This window comes from Pleurodeles waltl, chromosome 8 (assembly GCF_031143425.1).
Source record: "Pleurodeles waltl isolate 20211129_DDA chromosome 8, aPleWal1.hap1.20221129, whole genome shotgun sequence".
Taxonomy (NCBI): domain Eukaryota; kingdom Metazoa; phylum Chordata; class Amphibia; order Caudata; family Salamandridae; genus Pleurodeles; species Pleurodeles waltl.
In genome coordinates, this window is record NC_090447.1 from 507,603,626 (window position 1) to 507,625,328 (window position 21,703).

Below are 21,703 nucleotides of genomic sequence, written 5' to 3' on the forward strand. Positions count from 1 at the left end.
TGTGCTCCACAGCAGCCATGGCCCTCACAGCACCAACAGCGCAATCTCCATCAGCGGTATTGGAGAGCTGGTCACATTGTTCACACTGTTACCTAATCAGAGTCTTTTCTTTTGGCTCTCCCTTTCACACTCCATGGCTTTCCCAAAAACACTTATAACTGATAAATGCTTTTCTAAAAAACACAGAAATCCACAACGCGGCACTTCTGGCACAGCCAGAGTGCCAATTCTAAAATATTCACTGCACTCAGGAAAAGTCGTCCCATAATGCCTTGCAAACATTCTTTTTCAAAACGTTTTTGCCCATAACTCAGCCTGTGGTGATCATAGGACAATGGGACCACCTTCAAAACATTCATCACAACCTGCTCTTTCTGTCTAGATCATCTTAGGGTGCCCACACTAGGTTTGTGGGGACCCCAAAATAATAACCCCTCCCTCCATTCAATGAATTTTTAACCTCTATTGTGGCTGGAATTTTGGTTTTACAGCTGAGAGTAGTTTGTGTTTCAAGGGTCTTGTTTGTTATATCATTGTAGTAGGCCTCTTAGCCCTGAAAATATGTAATGCTTTATGTTCTTTAGCAGCTAAATATGTGGGTACACTGCAATACTTTCAGTCATTTTCTTTTACAAAATTCTGATGAGGCTTTTTAATGGATTTATATGTAAATTGTATATGTTTTACTAATCTTTCCTTAGTCCAATTATGACCATGTTTCAGGAAAACGTAATATCCCTATTGCACTCTGGCTGTTTGAACACTCTTGATATGTTTGGCTGACCCTTCTAGTTTATTTCTCTCATTACTCCTCTGTGGATGTCTTGTTTAGAGAATTGTGTTTGCCAGCTAGCAACGCTGATGGTGGGGTGGTGAAAGTGGTCTTTTATTGGAATTAGTATGGCAGATATAAATTAGTATACTAAATGGTGTTACTGAAAACATGGAAAGAGAAGGCCCATTTTTTCTAATGCAAGAGTTGGGAGGAAAACTTGCAGAATCGTATATGCTCAAAGAGGAATACAGGCCCCGAGTGCTCATGGCATCCAAGTAAAAGGTCAGTGCAGGAGACAGAGAAGAGAGACAAAGGCATAGTTATCCACAAAGCAGCTACACGTAGAAAGGCCTAGAAGCTTGAATCATAACTCGATAATATAGTTACAGGAAAGGCACGCATTTCAAATCCACGTTAATGAGGAAAGGGAGTTTCTGGACAGGAACGTAATAAGCTTTGATGCTAGAAGGTCAGCAGCTGTGTGAGGGATGCCAGACAGTCGGGGGAGGGTTCCAAACCTGGAGTTAGGAAAGGAGGAGCTACAGACAGCCTTTAGAACGTGAGATAAAAGGTATTGCTGTTTTTCAATAAATGTGCACGTGACAGATATGTAACCTTCGCTTTTCTGCAAATGTGTAATTAGATGCTTTCTCATGAGAAATGCGGCTTTATGCTGACTTAAGCAGTGACACAATGTACCACGTGAGCGCTTAAATCAAAATGCATGACAAGTGATAAGATGCATTCAAGGTAGCAGAAGTATATAAAAAGGGATGCTTGAGTTGATGAATTCGAGAGCAGTTTCAGACTTAGAGCTGTGCTGTCCTCCCGGCCGTTATTCATAAATGCTCATATTAATTACCAAACTGAGTCCTGTGGTTCTTTATTCGTGACCTGCCAACAACAATGGCAACATTTTCATTTGTGGCTGTAGATGGAGGAAGAAGGTAAATGGAAGTGCTTTAGTTATATGCAGGGCCATTGAATTATGTGGAAGAAAAAAGCCAAGTTATGAGGCAGGGTTGACCAATTTATGTGGCAAGAAAAGTCCAGTTATGATTTCACAATGCCAATAGCTCTAACTCAAGCAAATGCAAGACCCATTGCATTGCTAATGCTTGTTTCTTCAGCGAGCTTGTGATGTTCACCCAAACAAAGCAAGTAGAGTTTTTTAATATTTTATGTGTTTTCTTATGTTGTGTGTATATCGACCTGCTATTGCTCCTGTAACTTCTTGATTATCCTTGTTGAAGTAGTTGAGCTGCCTCCCCCATTGAGCGATTGGGAGTCTGATGCTTTTTTCCTTCACAGTGGTTTTTGCCTGCCAATCTGCCCCGGCTGCCTCTCGTGTTGAGCAATAGAGAGGCAGACGATTTTACCTGCTTTGTATTAACACTTCCCTGCGTGTCTTTCTCAGTTCCTTGGGGCTGGTTCTCATGTGGAGCGACAGGGATGCAGCGTTTTATTTTATTTTTTGCATTGTTTTGAGGGTAGAAGTTCTTCATTCTACTGCAGCAGTGCATCCCTGTTACTAGGCAATGGGTAATGCAGGAAGTAGCTGCTTATTTCAAGGCTGTTCACTCACTTCTCCATGACAGCAGTGTGTTTAGTGTCATGGAGTAGAGGTGAGTGGCTAGGCAGAAAGACAATGTCAAATTTGGACTTGATGATGCTTTTACCTCTAAGCAGGCTGCTGAAGTGGATTTAGATATTCTCCGAAATATGATTAATAATGCAGTGGAATCTGCTTTTGTGGTCAGGAAGGGCCTGTCTCCTCCAAAGCTCCTGGGGATTTTCCCAGCTCCAGACTCTGAACCCTCAGACAATGAGAAATGGAGGGGAAATGTATTAGAGGGATAGAGCTAAAAGAAGTTTTAGCTCATCTACGAAACAATTTGTCGTTTTCTGAGCTCTGTTCCCAAGTCTGAGGAAGAGGATTTTTTCTCACAGTACAGGAAGAAATACCAGATGCACTTCCTATTCATAAAGTTGTCTATGGTCTTTTATGCAGAGATGAGCAAAGTGGAAAAGTCTGGTTATCCAATTTTCCTTTTCAAGAAGTATCCCATCTTGAATTTCCAGGAAGATTTTTCTTCTATTATCAAAGTAGACTCCGTAATGGCTGGGTTGGCTTCCAGTGGTTTCCATTATTTCAGAGGTGTCTTCCCCTAGTGATACATTGAATAGGAAAGTGGACAATGTCTCATAGATGGCTTATTCAGCATCCAAATTCAGTATTCAATCAGGAGCCTATGCTACATACACTGTGCAGTCTCTGCTCCTGAGTTCCATACTCTGTCTAAAATCTTCAGCAAGGAGAGAATATTAATGCTAGAGTCTCAGTCATGGAACCACAAGTGTATTTTCTGTCTGATATCATCTTTGATTCTCTGTCAGCTACTGCTGCTGTGTCAGCTTCCATTGTAGCTGGTATACATCATATCAGGATGAGATCTTGAGGGCAGACAATTTGCAGAAGTTGCTCTTCATTCATTTGACATTTAATTGTTCCAAACTCTTCGGTCCTCAGCTAGAGACGCTTTTAAAGAAGTCAGTGGAAGATCATAAGCTTCTGATGCCAATGAAGTCTCCATCAAAGGGCAGAGAATTCCCCTTCAGGAGAGCCCCCAGTCTGTCATCTGCAATGGCTAAAATGCAGCCCTTTTGTGGAAAGGGAGCAGGGTCATGGCAATCCCTCCAATGACAAATCCCAGCAACAACGTACCATTCCAGCAACCTCTGCTTCCACCTCAAAAGCATGACTATCTGAGAGTGGGAGGTCAACTCAGAGAATATTTCTCTGCCTGGGAAAATGATGTCTCTGAAGCCTGGGTTCTCAAGTTCGTAGGAGATGGGTATCTCTTTGAGTTGTATTCCCTCACACCCATGTCTTTTTTTCATCTTCGACTCCTCAAAATCATTAAATGTTCCAGGGTTCTTGAAAGGATATATTTGATCTTTTTAAAAAAGGGAGCATAATTCCAGTCCTGGAGGAGAAGAGAGGTTGGAGCTGCTAATTTCTGATCTTTCAAGTCCACAAGAACACAGGGGACTTCCACCCCAGGTTCAATCTGAAGTTTGTCAATTGCTATATTCCTAATCAGAAGTTCAAAATAGTGAGTTTGCAGAAGGCCTTACCCCATTTCTCCTGGCTTCTTTCTGGCTTCCTCTGACCTTTTGGATGCTTATTTTCACATTCCCATTCATCCATGTTCACAGAGGTTCTTGAGGTTCTGTGTACTGAGACAGCACTTTCAATTCTGTGTTCACCTTTTTGGTTTAGCATCTGCTCCCAGAGTCCTCACTACAACTCTGGCCCCTTCTGGAGGGAATCCTATATTCTTTGGGTATTTTAGTGTTCCTCTACTTGGATGATTGGTTGATATCAGCTTCATAGTTTCTTAAGCGTCTGGAAGCTGGTGGATGGTCCCAACATGTTTGGGGGAGTATGGCTTCATCATCAACTTCAACAAATCTAATCTTCTTCCAATACCAGAACTTCTATTCATAAGGTCACTCTTTAACAAAAGATTGAGGAAGGTTTCCCTACTTCTTCTACAGCAACAAAGGCTCTTTTCCCATCTCCAGCATCTGCTTCACAATCCAGCAGCTCCAGCAAGGGACTGGCTGAGGGTCCAGGAGGATATGGTGACAGCTCTTTCCCTGGTCCCTTGGGCTCACAGACACCTCTTTCATCTGGTTTATCACCTCATATCTCACTGGAGTCCGGACCCTCAGGAGTATGCAGCATTGGTTCTGTTTCAGCTCTGCTTATCAAGAAACTACAATGGTGGCTGCATCCTTCAAATCTGAGCAAAGGGGTCCTCTTGCAAGCTCCTCTTTCATTGATGTTTAATTCGGATGCAAGTCCCTGGGGTATGGGGGCAACTTTGGAGGAACATTCAACTCAGGGTTTCTGGTCAGCTGCTGAGTCCAGGGTGACTTCAAAGTGGAACGAACTGGCAGCTGTACACAAAGCTCTTGCTGTCTATGCATCTCATATAAGGGGCAGACCTCTGCAAATCAGGACAGGCCGTCATGTGGCCAGAGTCTATCTGAGTCACTTGAGGGGCACCCGCTCTTCTCTGCTGGCCTTGTTGGCGGATCAAATAGCAGTTGGGCAGAGGACAATCTGTTGACGCTATCAGTGATCTATCTTCCTGAGAGGGAGAATGGGTGTGTGGATCAACTGAGTCGTCGGTCTCGATATGTCTGTCTCCCCAGGTGTTTTAGGGGATTGTGATATGGTTTGGTTCTCCATGGCTGGTGCTCTTCACCTCTTCTCTCAGTGCCCTTCTGCAACTGTTTTTCTTTCTCCTCCCATGTACGGTAGTGTTGGTGGTGATCGAGATATGTTTTTTTGGCCTCAGGGTCTTCTTTTCATATTTGCCCTGATCAGCAGATTCCTGATAAAGATCAAGAAGGTGAAACTGGAGGTTCTGTCAGTGGTTCCAAATAGATCCCAACAACCATGTTTTCCATGACTTCACCACCTGGCCATAGCTCCTCCTTGGATTTTTCCATTGAATCCTCCACCTCTAAGGTTTCCTTCCCTATATTAGAGATCTCTCAAACAGCTGGCTCTGGTGGTTTGGAGTTTTAAGGCAATGGTTGGCAACACTGGGTTGTTCCTCGGAGGTTGCTATTTCAATTCAGAATTCAAGGAAGGTGAGCATCCTTCGATAATATGCAAGACACTGGAGGAAATGTATTTCCTGGTGTGCCCTTAGAGGTTTCTCTCCCTTCACCTTTGAGGGGAGTCAAGTTCTGGAATTCCTTAGGGATGGTTTTCTTTTAGAGCTTTCAGTATCTATGTTACTTAGACAGAGCGCAGCAGTGAAGGTTATTAGAGGTTCCTTCCTTCCTCACTTTGATTCGTTGGCTTCTTGTTTACTCAGAAGCTTTTATCTGAGGAGGCCTATAATACTTTACTCTGTTCCTTCGTGGGGCTTGCCTTTGGTTTTTCATACCTTGCAGAGGGATCCATGTGAGACTCTTTCTTTGGTCTCTCTTGGGTTTTTGACTCACAAAGTAATTTTCTTTGTTGTGTTTACCTATGTAGAAGGTTAGGTAAGATTGGCGCTTTTCTCTCCCATTCTCCATATCTGAGTTTTTTCAGACAGTGGTCCTTCGGCCTGACCCTTTTTTGCCCAAGTTTCCCTCAGATTTTTATCTTTCTCGAGATATCATTCTCCCAGCTTTTTTTTTCTTTTCTCCTCAACAACTTTTTGTCACCTTTGGGGTGGCCAATAATGGTCTTCATTCTATCACTTCCACTCTATCTAATTTGGTACAGACAACAAACTCTATGGCTCATACTTTTATTTCCTATTGCAAGTTGAGAATGGGGGGATGTGATTATTTTGGATTTTGGGTTGGAGTTTTATCTGCTGTTCACTAATCAATGTTGGTTTCTTCATGACTTTATGTATCTTTACATGATTAAAGTATGAGCATCTACATAAGAGTTGACATTTTTTTCTCATTAGGTTTGATATACAATTACTGGTAAGGATTGTTAAGAAGAGGAGGGAGGCGGGAGCTATTGACTTGTTTATTTATCAGTTATCTTCATTACTCCAATCATAGTCCTCTTCATCAAAGTCCTAAATCCCTCCCTCCCAACCTGTGGGAGGATAAGGAAAGAATTACTCTGCTGTACTTCTACCACTGCTGTGATATTACAGGACTCGTTTTGGGCTTAACCAGCCTTTATGTGTCACATGATATGAACTTCCTGTAAGGCTACATTGGGTGGGAAAAGTGTTGTTTTTGCTTCTTAGGGTGAATTCTGCCCACTAAACACAGAGTGCTCACTGAAAAGGAGTGTGACGTGGAAAAGTATGACTCAGAGTTAAGAAGATTACAGGTAAGTAAGGAATCATTAATAGAAGCCTCACATCTCCCATGCCTAATTTGAGTGTGTGATAGTCAGTGGGGCCACTGGCACTCGCTTTTGGGGGCTGGCACTTATTTTTCCTCATGAGACATTTACAAGCACAGGAGAGGGAAAACACACAAGACAGAAGGACGGAGGAACAGGAATGCAGAAAACCTGTGACAATGGGAGGAAACAGGAACCTGCAAGAGTGAAATAAAAGGGCAGGAAGTGTCTGGAAGTGGATTAAGGAGGCACAAATTGAATTTAGGAATACGCTCCTCTTCTGAGGTGAGCTTTCGGCACCGCACTCATTCTTTTACAAGTTAAACACTGCCCATCTCCCTCCCAGGTGGAACAGCTCGGACACCACCATCCTCTTCCTCTTTCCAGTTGATTTACAAAATTTCAGGTCGTCCCTCAACTGCCTTTATTGGACCTCAAAATGTAGCTACATCTAAAGGACCTACAACACTTAAACACACACACATTGCAAACCAGAGTTTGTCTTCACATTCAAAATACAAACTGTATGCCTGGACCAGGGAAATAAAAGAAAATTAACTTCGTTCCACTCACATTCTCTTAGAATATTAGAAGCTATCTTCTTGAGGAAGAAATAAATAAAAATTAATCAAAGTAAAGGCTTTGTATGCCTCAGAGTAGAGAGAAGGGTCAAAGGTCAGTTGTGTGCATCACTTTAAGTTTAGCTCGATAGCCAACATGAGAAAGATTTATGAGTTTTAGGCACAGACTTTTCTCTAATGTAATAGCAGCTTCTCTAATTGAGAAAAGTGAATGAAAAATGCTGACCCAGACATGTCTACCGCAGCCCTTCGCTGATTTACTCAATTTGTATCAATACAGGAAGTCAAAGAGGTAAATTAGATTCATAGGCTGGGGAGGGATAAACCAATTTTCATGGACAGAGTCCAAAGAATACAGCCTGTACTTTACCTCCCTCCTTGTGCCCGTCAGTGTCGGCATGTGGACAGAAATTAATTCTAAACTGTACTTACTGTGGCAGAATTACATTTGACAGAGTCTTGTCTTTTCAGGAAGGGAGCCGCTGTCGGATGGCTTGATACATCACCCTCGTGTACGGCCAAGTTGTGGTTAATCCTTGCAGACACAGTAGCATTTTATTAGCAGTCATACATTGCGATCACGTTCAAATACTATCCATATTTATGGCATATTTAGAACAAAGGATATTTTGTAATATATTGACGTCAAAGAAAGTGCTGACTAATCCTGGCAAAACGTAACAGACAAACGAAAAAAACTTATCGAACTCATATATAAATTGATACAATTTTTTTCGAGTGATCACCGTGCCGCAGCAGGAAAAATATTAAGCACACATACATACACTCATTTGAACCGTTTAGAAAATAAAAATAAAAACATTGTTTCTGAAAGTAAGGTTGGGAGCTGTGTTAAAAAGAAGCGAATAGTGCACTGATCAAAAATGGACATAAATATATTCATTAAGGGGCATATTTATACTCTGTTTGCACCGAATTAGTGTCATTTTTTTTTTTACTCTAATTCGGTGCAAAACTAACTCCATATTTATACTTTGGTGCTAGACCCATCTAGCACCAAGGCCCTGATTTAAACTTTTTTTGCACCGCATTAACGTCATTTTATGACACAAAAGTGGCGCAAACTTGCAAAATATTGGCCCTTATTTATACTTTTTGTTGCAAAACTGAACTAACTCAGTTTTGCACCAAAAAGTTTAGCACCAGCTTGCACCATTTCTGTGCACCAGCCGGGCACCATATTTATGGAATGGTGCAAGCCGGTGCAAAGGGTAGGCTAGTGTTTAAAAAAATGACTTTAGTCGGTTGTGGCTGGCAGTATAGAAGAAGAGGGTTTAGCACCAAAAAATGGCTTTAGGCAGGTTAGAATAAAAAGAAATGACTCTAACCAGATTAGCGTCATTTTATGGTGCTAAACCTACCATGCCACATGACTCCCGCCTTAGAAAAGGCAGGAGTCATGCCCACCACCCCAGTGGCCAGCACAGAGGACAGGGGTCCCCTGGGCTTGGCCATTGCACCCTGTGCCATGTATGGGGGCCCATTTCAGGGCCCCTTATGGCACTTTCAAAAATAAAATGCACTTACCTGTACTTACCTGGGATGGGGTCCCCCATCCTCGCAGTCCCTCTAGTGTGGGTGGGGGTGCCCCTAGGGCCTAGGGAGGGCACCTCTTGGCTTATTCCATGGTGTTCCACCATGGAAATAGGGCCACAGGTCCCCTAACGCCTGCCCTGACCCAGGTCTTAAAAAATGGGGCAAAGCAAGCTTTGCCCCGTTTTTTGACCCCTCCTCCCTCCCTTGCACCATTTTTACATGGGAGTATAAATATGGGCCCGTATTTATACTTTTTGACGCTAAACTGCACTAACGCAGTTTAGCGTCAAAAAGTTTTGCGCCGGCTAACGCCATTCTGAAGCGCAATGCAGGCGCCGTATTTATTGAATGGCGTTAACCGGCGCTAGCAGACCGGCGCTGCCTGGTGTGCGTGGAAAAAAAACACGTACACCAGGCAGCGCCGGCGTTGGGGAAAATGGCGTTAGGGCGTCTTAAAATGGTGCAAGTCAGGTTGACGCCAAAAAATCGCCTCCACCCGATTTGCGCCATTTTTAACAACGCCCAGACGCCATTTACATGACTCCTGTCTCAGTAAAGACAGGAGTCATGCCCCCTTGCCCAATGGCCATGCCCAGGGGACTTATGTCCCCTGGGCATGGTCATTGGGCATTGAGGCATGTAGGGGGGCACAAATCAGGCCCCCCTATGCCAAAAAATAATATAAAAAATATAAAAAATTATACTTACCTGAACTTACCTGAATGTCCCTGGGATGGGTCCCTCCATCCTTGGGTGTCCTCCTGGGGTGGGCAAGGGTGGCAGGGGGGGTCCCTGGGGGCATGGGAGGGCAGCTGTGGGCTCATTTTGAGCCCACAGGTCCCTTAACGCCTGCCCTGACCCAGGCGCTAAAATCCGGCGCAAATGCGGGGTTTTTTGCCCCGCCCACTCCCGGGCGTGATTTTTGCCCGGGAGTATAAATACGACGCATTTGCGTCGCAGTCATTTTTTTAGACGAGAACGCCTACCTTGCATCTCATTAACGCAAGGAAGGCGTTCACGCAAAAAAATGACGCTCTTTCCTCATACTTTGGCGCTAGACGCGTCTAACGCCAAAGTATAAATATGGCGTTAGTTTTGCGCCGAATTTGCGTAAAAAAAAACGACGCAAATTCGGCGCAAACGGAGTATAAATATGCCCCATGGTGTTAAGGCCATAGAGTCATTTTTTGCACGGGAACGCCTACCTTGCATCTCATTAAGGCAAGGCAGGTTTCCACTTCCAAAAAATGACTTTAACTCCATTAATTTGGTGCTAGACGGGTCTAGCACCAAAGTATAAATATGGAGTTAGTTTTGCACTGAATTAGAGTAAGAAAAAAATGACGCTAATTCAGTGCAAACAGAGTATAAATATGCCCCTTAGCGTCAAAAAATAATGCTAATCTGGTCAGAATCATTTATTTTGACTCAAAACTGCCTAACGTCATTTTTTTTAAAGCTAGCCTACCCTTTGCACCGGCTTGCACCATTCCATAAATATGGTGCCCAGCTGGTGCTAAAAAATGGTGCAAGCCGGTGCAAAAAGTTTTGGGGCAAAACTGCCTTAGTGCAGTTTTGCACCAAAAAGTATAAATAAGGCCCTAAGTTTTTGACACTAAAGCCCAGATTTACTAAATTAGCCAAGTGACTACTTAAAGATTTTTGGTGTCCCGGGCATGACATATTTAGAGGCCCTTTTTCAGAAAAGATTTAAACATGCTACCCATTTTCAGCTACTTCAATCACTCATGATAACAATAATGAATTATACTTTAAACTGTTGGAAATGGAGGCATGCAAAAACAGCCGAAGGTTCAAGTTGACCGACATGCGTCCACCATCCAGATACTACGAAAAGAAATCGTGAGGAAGCTTTGATAAAGGTTATCTCTTTTTGCACTTGAATATGGGTATTTTTTTAACTTACAAGAAGAATATTTTATATTGTGTTCAGTGTCTGACCAGTCTATTACCTCCCACTGTAAGAAAGACACACTAAGGGCACAGTAAAGCAGCTTGGCTTGTGTTTCGTGGACTAGTGCGTAACATTAAAATAAGAAAATGGGCATAGCACATTAAATTGTAGCTTTAATTGACAGATGCTCTAAATCGTACATAAGTCTCTCTTCATAACTGACATTGACTCAGCAGCAGTAAAAATCACCCCCCTGACGATTTTCACCATTCCAATGGGGGAAATCTGATAAATGTATTTTTAATTATCTTCCTATGTTTGGCTCCTCTGGTCCTTATATGTTTCCGCTTCTTTGACTAGACAGTATCCCCTGAATCTGCTAGGTATGAGAATTGGGAAAGAGGAGAAAGAGAGTGGTGTAGTGGAAGAGGTGAACTAGAGGAGGAAAGGAATCAGAGTTAAGGTAGAAAGCGAGGTGGGAGACAGGGAGACATTTAAGGTAAAAGGAGAAAGACGAGGTAGACATGAAAAAAGATGTGGAGAGGTAGAAAGAGGAGCAGACAGTTAGAGAAAAAGAGGTAGAGAAATAGGTAAGAGTAAGGAAATCAGGTTATTAGTTGTGCGGGATGCTTGAGCTTTGCAGGTAATAGGTCCAGAAGTATCGCCTCACTGGGAACCATCACCCTAATGTAGCCCATGACTCTCTCAAGGTAGTGAAGCAGTCCAAGGTCTGCTCAAGAGAGGACCTGTGGACTAGTAATCACCATTTGCTGGCACGCATTACCAAAACTCAATAAACAATGGTCCAGTCAGTGCCTTTTCTTTGGAAAAAGAAAAGTACATTTATTGCCAACAAACTACTCAATACTATGTAGCAATTTACATTTAAAAAATAAGGTAGCTGGAAGTACTTTCGGTGGCATTCTGAAATTACATTTGACCCCTAATGGACCAAGAACCCCAAATATCATAGCATCCCCGACCGATACTGGATAGCATATCACAAGATATGGAGGGTTTCCACTCTAAATAAAGCAAAACTATTAGCTTTGTCACGGTCATTACATTAAAATACTAAGAACCACATGTTAAAACCCACCATCATGATACTGAAATCAGTAACCCTGATTTATATGCAATCATTACATTGCAATAGTTATCATAATTCACTATCAGCAATACATGTTTTAATAAAGCACTTTTTTTTGTGTTGTAATTGTTTATTATTTTCCATAACATTGTACATAGAGCAAATAACAGGCCCGTAAGATCCATGTCAATCAAACACTTTAAAATCTCGCAATACCACGCAGAAACGGTCAAACATATTAGAAAAGAGAGACACTTTGGTTTAAAATAATGTCCAAATGATCCTGGGTGCTCCATTTCTGTATCTAAGGCACAACACTACAACTGAGATAAAGCACATAGAACAACCATAGCTCAATAGCAGAATAATACTGTAGCACAAAACCATAATACGGTAGTGCAAAAATACAATAACACAATACTGCATAAAAAATACAATTTCGCAATACTACAATACCACAATACCACAATATTGCTCCTCTGTCCCCCTTCAGACCCCAATACAGGGCATGAATAGAAATATTGCTCAGAGAACAAATAAACCTGCCATCCCGAGCCACCCCTCCCCTAAGTGTCTCAGAGCTCCAGTATCCCTCGACTAGATTGAAGATAGGAGAATGGGGGGTATGAGAATGTCCCATGAGGATGGTGAATTATAGGTAAGAGACGGCTCTGTAGGCCCCCAAGACATGAGACATGGGCAGATGGCGGCGAACAGTGATCTGAGCGGTTTGCAATGAGGGGAGATATCCACCCCATGAAGGGAGGAAGAAAGGATTCAAAAGGTGGCATGGGGGGGGGATCGGAGGAAGAATAACACCCCATTGACAGCAAAGCAGGGAAGAAGAGTAGATGTCGTTGGGTGATGATATGAAATAGCAAGGAAGGGATCACGGATTTGGAAGGGGGCATCTGCTGAAGAAGCTATATACAAAACTGAAAAAGTAAATCAAGAGAATCATAATTATGGGTTAATAATGATAGTGGAGACAGAGGTGATAAGAGAGGGAGAGGGTGTCAATGAGAGAAAGAGAGAAGGAGAGAGCAAGAGTTAGAATGAGAATGTATAGCACAGAGGCATGGATGGGGATGATAATGAGAATGATAATGGGAATGGTGGTGACCGAGTGGGGAATAAACAACACAGAAGGAAAGGGGAAGAAGGGCAGGGGATACTTCCAAGGAGAATTGGCAAAAACAAGGCGTAGAAGGGGAATAGCGGAGAGAGTGGAGAAAGGAAGGAAACAAGGAAAGAAAAAAAAGGGTTTTAGTAGTACCTGGTCAGTACATTTTTGAGAGGACGGAATGTAGAGCAGGAGGGGTTGTGTGTTTGCACTCAGCTGGGTCCGTTGCTGGGCAGAAGGGGATGATACCGCACTGGTGTGTAATGATAATTTTTCCAGAGGAGCGCAGACCCCCTTAGTCGTTTGTTTCATGACCCTCACGGTGGTTATTCAGTTCCCTGACCCTGAGAGAAAGGGTGACCACGTTTGTAGAAACACTTCCGTTTTATCTTGTAAGTCATATATGAGTTGCTCGTGGGAGGCTGTCTGATATATTGCAGTGATCCATTCTCCGTGGGAGGGGGCGGTCGCTGCGCGCCAGTGCCTGGGGATGTATACATTAGCTGTGGCCAGTGTGGTGTGTAATAGACGGTGTTGCGGTCGGGAGAGATCATAGAGCTCTCTGGTATCATGCAGCAATAGGAAGGAGGGGGTGAGGGAAGACGGTAAGGGCAATGCTTCTCTGAGGGTGTCACTCACTGAACGCCAAAAGGGCTAAATGACTGGGCAGTCAAGTAGTATATGTAGTATATCACAACGAGTGTGAGGGCATCTTCAGCAGGAGGCGTGAGATAATAACCCTGCAGTACACAATTTCTGGGGAGTCCAGTACCAGTCATGCAACGTTTTGAAAAGGCTGAATTGCAAACGGGCCTCCTGTGCTCCGTGTTCTCTGGCCTCTATTAAGTCTGCCCAATCCTCCAGTTCATATTCTACCTGCAGGCATGCCTGCCATTTGTTCTTGAGGGAGATGAGGAGGGGGAGAGAGAAGAGATGTTGGTTCATCAACGCCTGCAGTCCTGATACGGCTCCCCTCAAGCTACCCGCGGTCTCCAGATAGTGAAGTATCGGGGATTGAGGGAGTCACCAAGGTGGGTTTCCCAAGCGTCTTTCCAGACAATGCCTAAGCTGTATAAAGCACCACAAGTAATGTTCCAGGAGATCAAACTCCTCCCTGAGTTCCGAGAACGATTTCAATCTATCTCCTATTAGGTGTTGGTCCACCCTTCTAAGACATTTCAAACACCACTCCTTCCAGAAAATAGTCTTTCCCCCAATCAGAAAACCTTCATAGCCCCATATTGGTGCCCTGTCATGTATAAGGGGGTCCACTTTCATTAAGAGGTGTGCCTGCCGCCATGAAATTTGCATGGCTCCGATCATAGGATTGGTGATACGATGGGGTGCCGGGCTTGCATTATAGAGCACCTGGAGTCCTGATGAGGATCACGAGAATGTCCGTTCCACTTCCACCCAAAGTGGCGGGTCCTGCACTCCTGGGAGTAAAAAGACCACCCGCAAAAGATGTGATGCTAGGGTGTAATGTTCCACTGAGGGGAGACTCAAACCCCCAAACTCACGTCTGACAAGCAAAGCAGCTCTAGATAGCCGGGAACACCCAGACCCCCAAACGAAAGCCCGGATATGGTGATCTATCTCTCAGACGAGAGACAGAGGTAGTCGCAAAGGTAACATGCCCAGGATGTATAAAAAACACGGTAAGGTAACCATTCGTACCGCCTGCACTCTTCCCCACATAGAGAGCCCCAGGTGTGTCCATTTCTCAAAATCCTGTTTCATACTGCTAAGCCATGGGTCTAAATTGTCAGCTACCATTTTATCCAAACCTCTGTTAATGTCAATGCCCAGATAATTAAGACGTGACTGTTTCCATTTGACTGAGAATCCCTGAACCAAAGCACTTATTGTCACTGGGGATAATGGTAGCGCCTCACTCTTGTCCCAATTGATCAGATAACCCGAAAGATGTTCGAATTCTGATAGGATAGCTCTGAGGGCTGGTATGGAGGTCGGTGAGGGTGAGTAAAATATTATCAGCATATAAGTAAATGGTGGACACGCCGCCAAGGACCGCTCTTCCGGATATAAGATTGGAACTGCGAATTGTGGCCGCTAAGGGTTCTACAGCTAGTAGGAATAATAACGGTGACAAGGGGCAGCCTTGACGAGTTCCTCTGTTGACAGAGAAAGTGTCGGAGAGAAACCTGCCGCAATTTACCTGAGCTGTTGGGGAGTCATACAACAAACGCACTCTGTTGATGAAGCTAGTCCCAAGACCAAAACGTTTCAATGTTTGGTAGAGGTACCATCACTCTATTTGATTAAATGCTTTCTCAGCATCCAGTGAGAGGTCAAGGGCCTCCTCCTGTGAATCCCTAGCCATCCAGATGGCGTGAAGTAGCGTACGGGGGTGATTCCTCGATGAGCGACCAGGTACAAAACCCACTTGAGTGTGGTGAACCAGAGAGGGGATGACCTTCTTGAGGCGGGATGCCAAGTCCCTGCTAGGATCTTGATATCTCCATTGAGGAGGGATATGGGACGATAACTACCACATAAAAGAGGGTCCTTACCCGGCTTGGGTAAAACTATGATAGAGGCTTTGTTGGAGAGAGGGTTTAGAGAACCCGTCTGATCAGCCCCCCAAAATGCCTCATATAAGGCGTCTACAGTATCTGCTCCCGTCCATTTATAGAATTCTGACAAAAACCCATCTTCCCCAGGCGCCTTGTGATATGGGAGATTGGCTATTGCCTGCTGTATCTCCTCCTTACTGATGTCACCCTCCAGGAGCGCTCTACCCTCATCCGAGAGACATGGTATATTTGCCCTCTCACAGAAGGCATCCAAGCGACGCATGTCTTCAGTTATTTCTGGGGTGTATAGAGTTTGGTAGAAGTGACCAAACTCCTCCACAATGGTCTGTGGGTGCGTAATAAATGTGTCGTCGGATCCACGTAAGGCAGGTGCCGCCTCCCTTTGACCGAGTTGAGCGGCTAACTGGTGACCGCCTTCTCCCCGTGCTCATAGTGGCGACCTTTCAGTTGCTGAAAGGCATATTCCGCCAGAGATGTATAGAGGGAATTGAGGTCCATTTTGGCTAGTTCCAGGCGACGACAAGTGGACAGAGTCGGGGTTTGAGTGAACTCGCGGGTGGTATTGGCAATGTATTCTTCCTGTTTTTTTCTGCTGATCATGCTTTTGGGCATTGGAAATGGCCGCGTCTCTCATAAGCTGTCCTCAAATCATTGCCTTCGGCCACCACCCACAGTAGCTGGGGTGAATCGACCAAACCTTTATTGTTCTTAAGATAGGTGGTGATGTGAGACCTAAGTTGTTCCTTCCCCTTCGGGGTTCGGTATCTGGGGTTTGGGAGACGCCAAGGCTTACGACCGGGTGAGACCATCCCCAGCTCCAGGGCCAATAAAACCAGAGCATGATCAGACAGTGCTGGCGGAAGAATTTCAGACGTTCGAATCGTCTGTAATAACCGATGATTAATCAGAAAGTAGTCCAGCCAGGATTGAGTCCCATGTACCATGGAGACAAAGGTGTATTCTCGATCGGATGGATGAGAAAGGCGCCAGTGGTACAACAGGTCATGATCCGACAGCAGGTCACTTAGGAGAGCCTGATCGACATTATTGCCCGCATCAAGACCACTTGATCGATCCAAGATGACATCCTGCACTAGGTTCCAGTCCCCACCAAGCAGGTTTTGGGAGGCGCCGATCTCTGTCAGTAGGCGATTAAGGGAAAGAAAAAAAGAATGTTTGGAGCCTGTGGGAGCATAGATAGTACCAATACAAATTGTGGAAGAGCCCAGGGTAAGATTGGCAAGGACGTAACGCCCCTCTGGATCGCACCACATTTTAAGAAGCCTGAACTGTAGGGATCGACGAATAAGTATCGCCACCCCACATTTCCGCCCCGATCCCTGCACTTCACTGTGCACAGCTGGTCCTCTGCTGAAAAGCACATTGCCCGCCCAGTCTCTATGGAGTTTTCAGATTCTGGTGAGGAGAGATGGGTTTCCTGCAATAGGGCAATGTCAGTCCTTTTTGATCAGAGATAAGATAAGACCTTCAGGCCCATATTTATACTTTTTGACGCAAAACTGCGCCGGCGCAGTTTTGCGTCAAAAAAATTACCGCCGGCTAACGCCATTTTGGTGCACCGCGCGGGCGTCATATTTATACTTTGACGCGCGGCGGCGCAAACAAAAGGTGGGAGTCATTATTTTTGACGCACACCGCGGCGTCAAGTCGTAAAGGAAAACGACGTTAATGCGGCGGAAATGCCTGTGGGTCGATTTACGACGCCGCAAACCGGATATGCGCCGTTTTTGGACTCAATAGCGTCAAAAAACCCCGCGAACACTGCCAGTTCACCAGAGGAGAGCCAAAATGGATCCCAGATGCCACTACAGATCCCAGGAAGATGACAGCAGACCAGGAACCAACCAGGAGGATCCACACAAGAACCAGGACACTTTAAAGAAGAAAAGAGGAGAAGTGCAGGGGAGCAGGAAATTCTGGTTAAAGAGGTGACGGAACACCAGCACCAACTGTTTGTCACCTCAAAGTTGCCAATCAGTAGGAGAGAGGCTATATGGCAACAAATTGTTGACAAGATTAAACGTGTGGCAGAAGTACGCAGAACAGTCATCAAGTGCAAGAAACGCTAGCATGACTGCAAGTGCAGGACCAAGGAAAAGATGGCCAGGAACAGGAAGGCAGCACTGCAGACTGGAGGGGGGAGTCCAGCACACCAGGATGCCCTGGACCACATGGAGGAGATGGTTGCAGTCGTCATCCCTGAGGAGATCGGCACAGGGATTCAAGGACAGGACAGCGCAGACTACCACAAGACAACGCACATGCAGGGTAAGTCGCATGGGGAATTATAATGCAATAATGTCAACTGCAACCGGGGTGGGGGAAATACCTACTACAGATTGCATGTAAGTCATCATATACATGGAGTGGCATGGGTAAAGGGGCACGGCAGGGGGGCATGGCCTGCACAAACAGAAGCTGGGGCACACCATTACACTACACCAACAACAGTCCCATGGGGGCATGCTGTCATGCCAACGATGGAGCAAATGGAAAGCCACGACAGGAGGGAAGGCCACTACGTCAAACTGACATCCTGGCACTCATCAGCCAACATACCTCCTACATTAACTAGGGCCCTATTAGCAATCCTCTAGCCAAACCGAGAACTGCAATGTAACTGCAACAACAGTTGCCACTACCACCTCTGATCTGTGTGCAGCTCAAGTAGCCAATGGCAGTAACCTCCCCATGGAACATACATACCTAAATTAGGGGGTGAGGATGACATCTGCAACAATCTCCAGAAACAAGACAAAGGCCCCAGTACACTCAAATGTCAATGCCCATAGTTGCCGCAAACATCAGCCAATGTAAACAACAATAGGAGCGACACAGCACTAAGGACACACCCATGCTGCATATGTCAGGGTCCATCCTGTGCCTGTGTAACAAGGCAACATCACAAATGTCATACTGCTCAGACAACAGCATTGAGGAGGGGACACATGTAACTGGTCACTGAAATACACCTGCACAGTCAGAGGACGAAATAGGACACTGATACGATTATCAGGGCAATCCAATGTACCACACATTACCCAACATCAGCAGGACACATTAACAATGTCAACATCCATATCACATCATAACATTGACATGCATAGGATATGCAACATGTCAATTACAATTAATTTGATGTGAAAGATCAGGGATTGGGGCAGGTCCTGATAGTTAAGTGTGCTGCCAGGGCCATCAGAACACCCACAGCCAGTGAAAGGTCTCACCTTGAGAATGGATATACAAGGAGGGTCGAGTAGGACAAAAAGGTGGCAATTCTCTATTTGGCATAAAGCAACACCTAGAGGCAATGAGGCTGACAAGTCTGATAAATCAATAACATACATGTAACACACAGGTGGGCCATAGGCCTGAAACAATGCCCATCTGAAGGACTGCAGGTATTAATACAAAACAAGATCACAAAGTAAATTCATCAAAAGGCAGGCACGTCACATCAAAATTGTCACAACACAGACACACTAATTGTACCCTGTTTCATTGCAGAGGAAGATGGATCTCCTGCCGATATGCCTGTCCCAGAATTCCCTGATGACATGGATGACGAGCCGATAAACATTCCCCAGGAGACCATCCAAAAGGTCCTTGAAACCCTCCAGACCCCACCTTCAGTCACAAGGAGGAGCACAGAACAAGCAGCCATCGCAGAGGATCCACACACCACCCCAATTGTAAGACCTGCCAGCTCCAATACAGCTGAGGACTCAGACGACACTGGCACCAGCTTTGAGAGAACTGTAGTTGGAGTACAGCGGGAGCTGGCCAAGGAGGTGCGGGGGATGCAAAATATGGCAGCCAGCCTTGAGGGGGTGCGTTCGTGCATGATGTCATCTGCAGATCAGGCAGCAGCTATGCAAGCCCTAACATCCATACTGCAAGGACTACAAGAAACTGTCAAGGAATTCACCACTGCTGTAAGGGAGTTGCCACAACCCCTCGGACCCCAAACCTTCCACTGCATGCACGAATGCAATCATGACTCCCTCAGGGCCGACCTGGCTGCCTACCATCGTGATGTGGCTGCTATTCTCAAGAACCAGCAGATCCTCCTTGCTGCAGTACTGCCCTTAAGACCTTCACAGGGAGCAGCGACCGGGATGTCTGACTCCACGTCTTCTAAAACTGAGGTGTGTGTTGCCCCTTCACAACCAACAACAACAAGGACATAGCAGGCAACACACACATCAGAAGAAGAAGACATGGAACAGATCACATTCACAAGGAAAAGTACCCGGAAGCACTAGTCCCTGCCACATGGCCGACATTTACCAAGGTCCTGCACTTTGTAACTTGCCAGTCTTGCAACAACTGTACTCAAGCACTGTTCTGCATACCACTGTATATCTTGTCACCCATCCCAGTGATTGTCTCTCTCCTACTCATTGCCAGATCCTGTCCCTTTGCACTGTCTGAAACAGCAACCCCAGCATGACAAAAGCATTTTGGTAAACCCTTGTGTTGGATTCCAATTTAAAATGTCACTATAATGGACAATGTACATATAGCACTACTGGTAGCATCAATACTAGCTACCCCATTCACAAACCCATGGCCGTGTTTGAGGGGGGGCGGTGAATATACAACTATAATTTGCCAACAACATGTACACCGAGGAGTATATAGGCTAATCCACACATGTTTGTCTCTACAGACACACCACAGGTAAGGTCTATCTACATTTTGGAGTCAGCAAACCCTAGAGCACTCATAGGGTCAGACATGTCAGGAAAATCAGAACTTAGTACACAACATATACTTCCAGTGAGGCCTGACTTACATCAGACACAGAGTTGCTAGAACACCCATGAGCATGAATTGCATGCACACCTAGGCCATTACACTCAGGTTCCACAGACTTGATGCACTACATGTGGAAGTACATGATGCTAGGAGGTTCTACCTACTGTTTCAAAATTACGTAGGTAAATAGTGAAGCAGATGTCTATTGGGAAGCTATTAGCTCCATCAATCTTAGAGAATGTGGGTCTGACAGGCTGACTAAATAGGGACTGACTTCCATTGCGACTCTTGGTGATACAAGTGTCAGACACATGACTATCCCCTGTACTCACAGTGGGGCCTACAGGGATGTCCTACAATCCCTACATGATACCATTGGATACGCATTGGCTAACTCCAAACATGTGAAAACTGCATTCCCACTCATGGAACAAGTGAAAAACTTGACCCCAGCATCACACCTTGGTATGCGTCCAACTCACACGAGTCCATAACCAGCAAACACAACACATAACAGACATATCAACACCTACTGTAGTGGTCGGGGTCCTCAAATGTCGCCACCTCTCCCACAGTGTAGGGCGCTGGTCCACCTGTAAGGTATGGAAGGAAGAAATGTGCTCAAAATCTGTGCACAGTGCAACATTTTCAGTATCATTTACAATGTGTAGGCTGAATAAGTACATGGCAGCCATTCAGACATGATGGTACTGCATCTGATATTTCACGGCCAACTTGTACATAGCATGGGTCTCCTGTGACAGTTACACACATATCTGCACACATACACATTGGCCCTAACTATCATGTGGTTGCCAACTTGCCCCATAATTGGTGAGCACGAAAAAATATGGAGTGTAATCGTCTCATCATGTGCATCCAAGAGAAACATCCAACGCCTGGTTACTTGAGGACTGCATTACCAGTCTAACATGCCTTGTGGCCATGACACATTTATTGCACGTAGGCCCAATGTACAGAGGGAGGGGCAGGGACTCATGTAAGCCATCCTCTTGTTACAGTATAGTCTATTGATGTGGCCCAGCTATGGTGATTTGCACCAACCATGGAGATGTAAAGCCATGTGCATACACTTGGATTGCCATCCATATTTGGATTGTGGCTCAACCAATTCCAACAAACATCTTACGATGTTAGCTGAGGGCACCTTACACCTTTACACAATGTATTCAAATCATGAACTGACATTTATCCTAAAAGATTAAGAAACACAATAATCCCACACATTCATAGTACTTCTGTGAACGCTTTCCTTCCACACTCACCAGACTCACATGAGACCAATGCTTGAGCCACTTTGCTATTATAAATTGTTGTGAAGGCAGCACTCATTTTCAGCATCATGTAGTGATTCTAAAGTCAGTCTAGCAATTGTGTCAACATAGTTGGCCTAAATGTTGGTACATATGTACTTCTC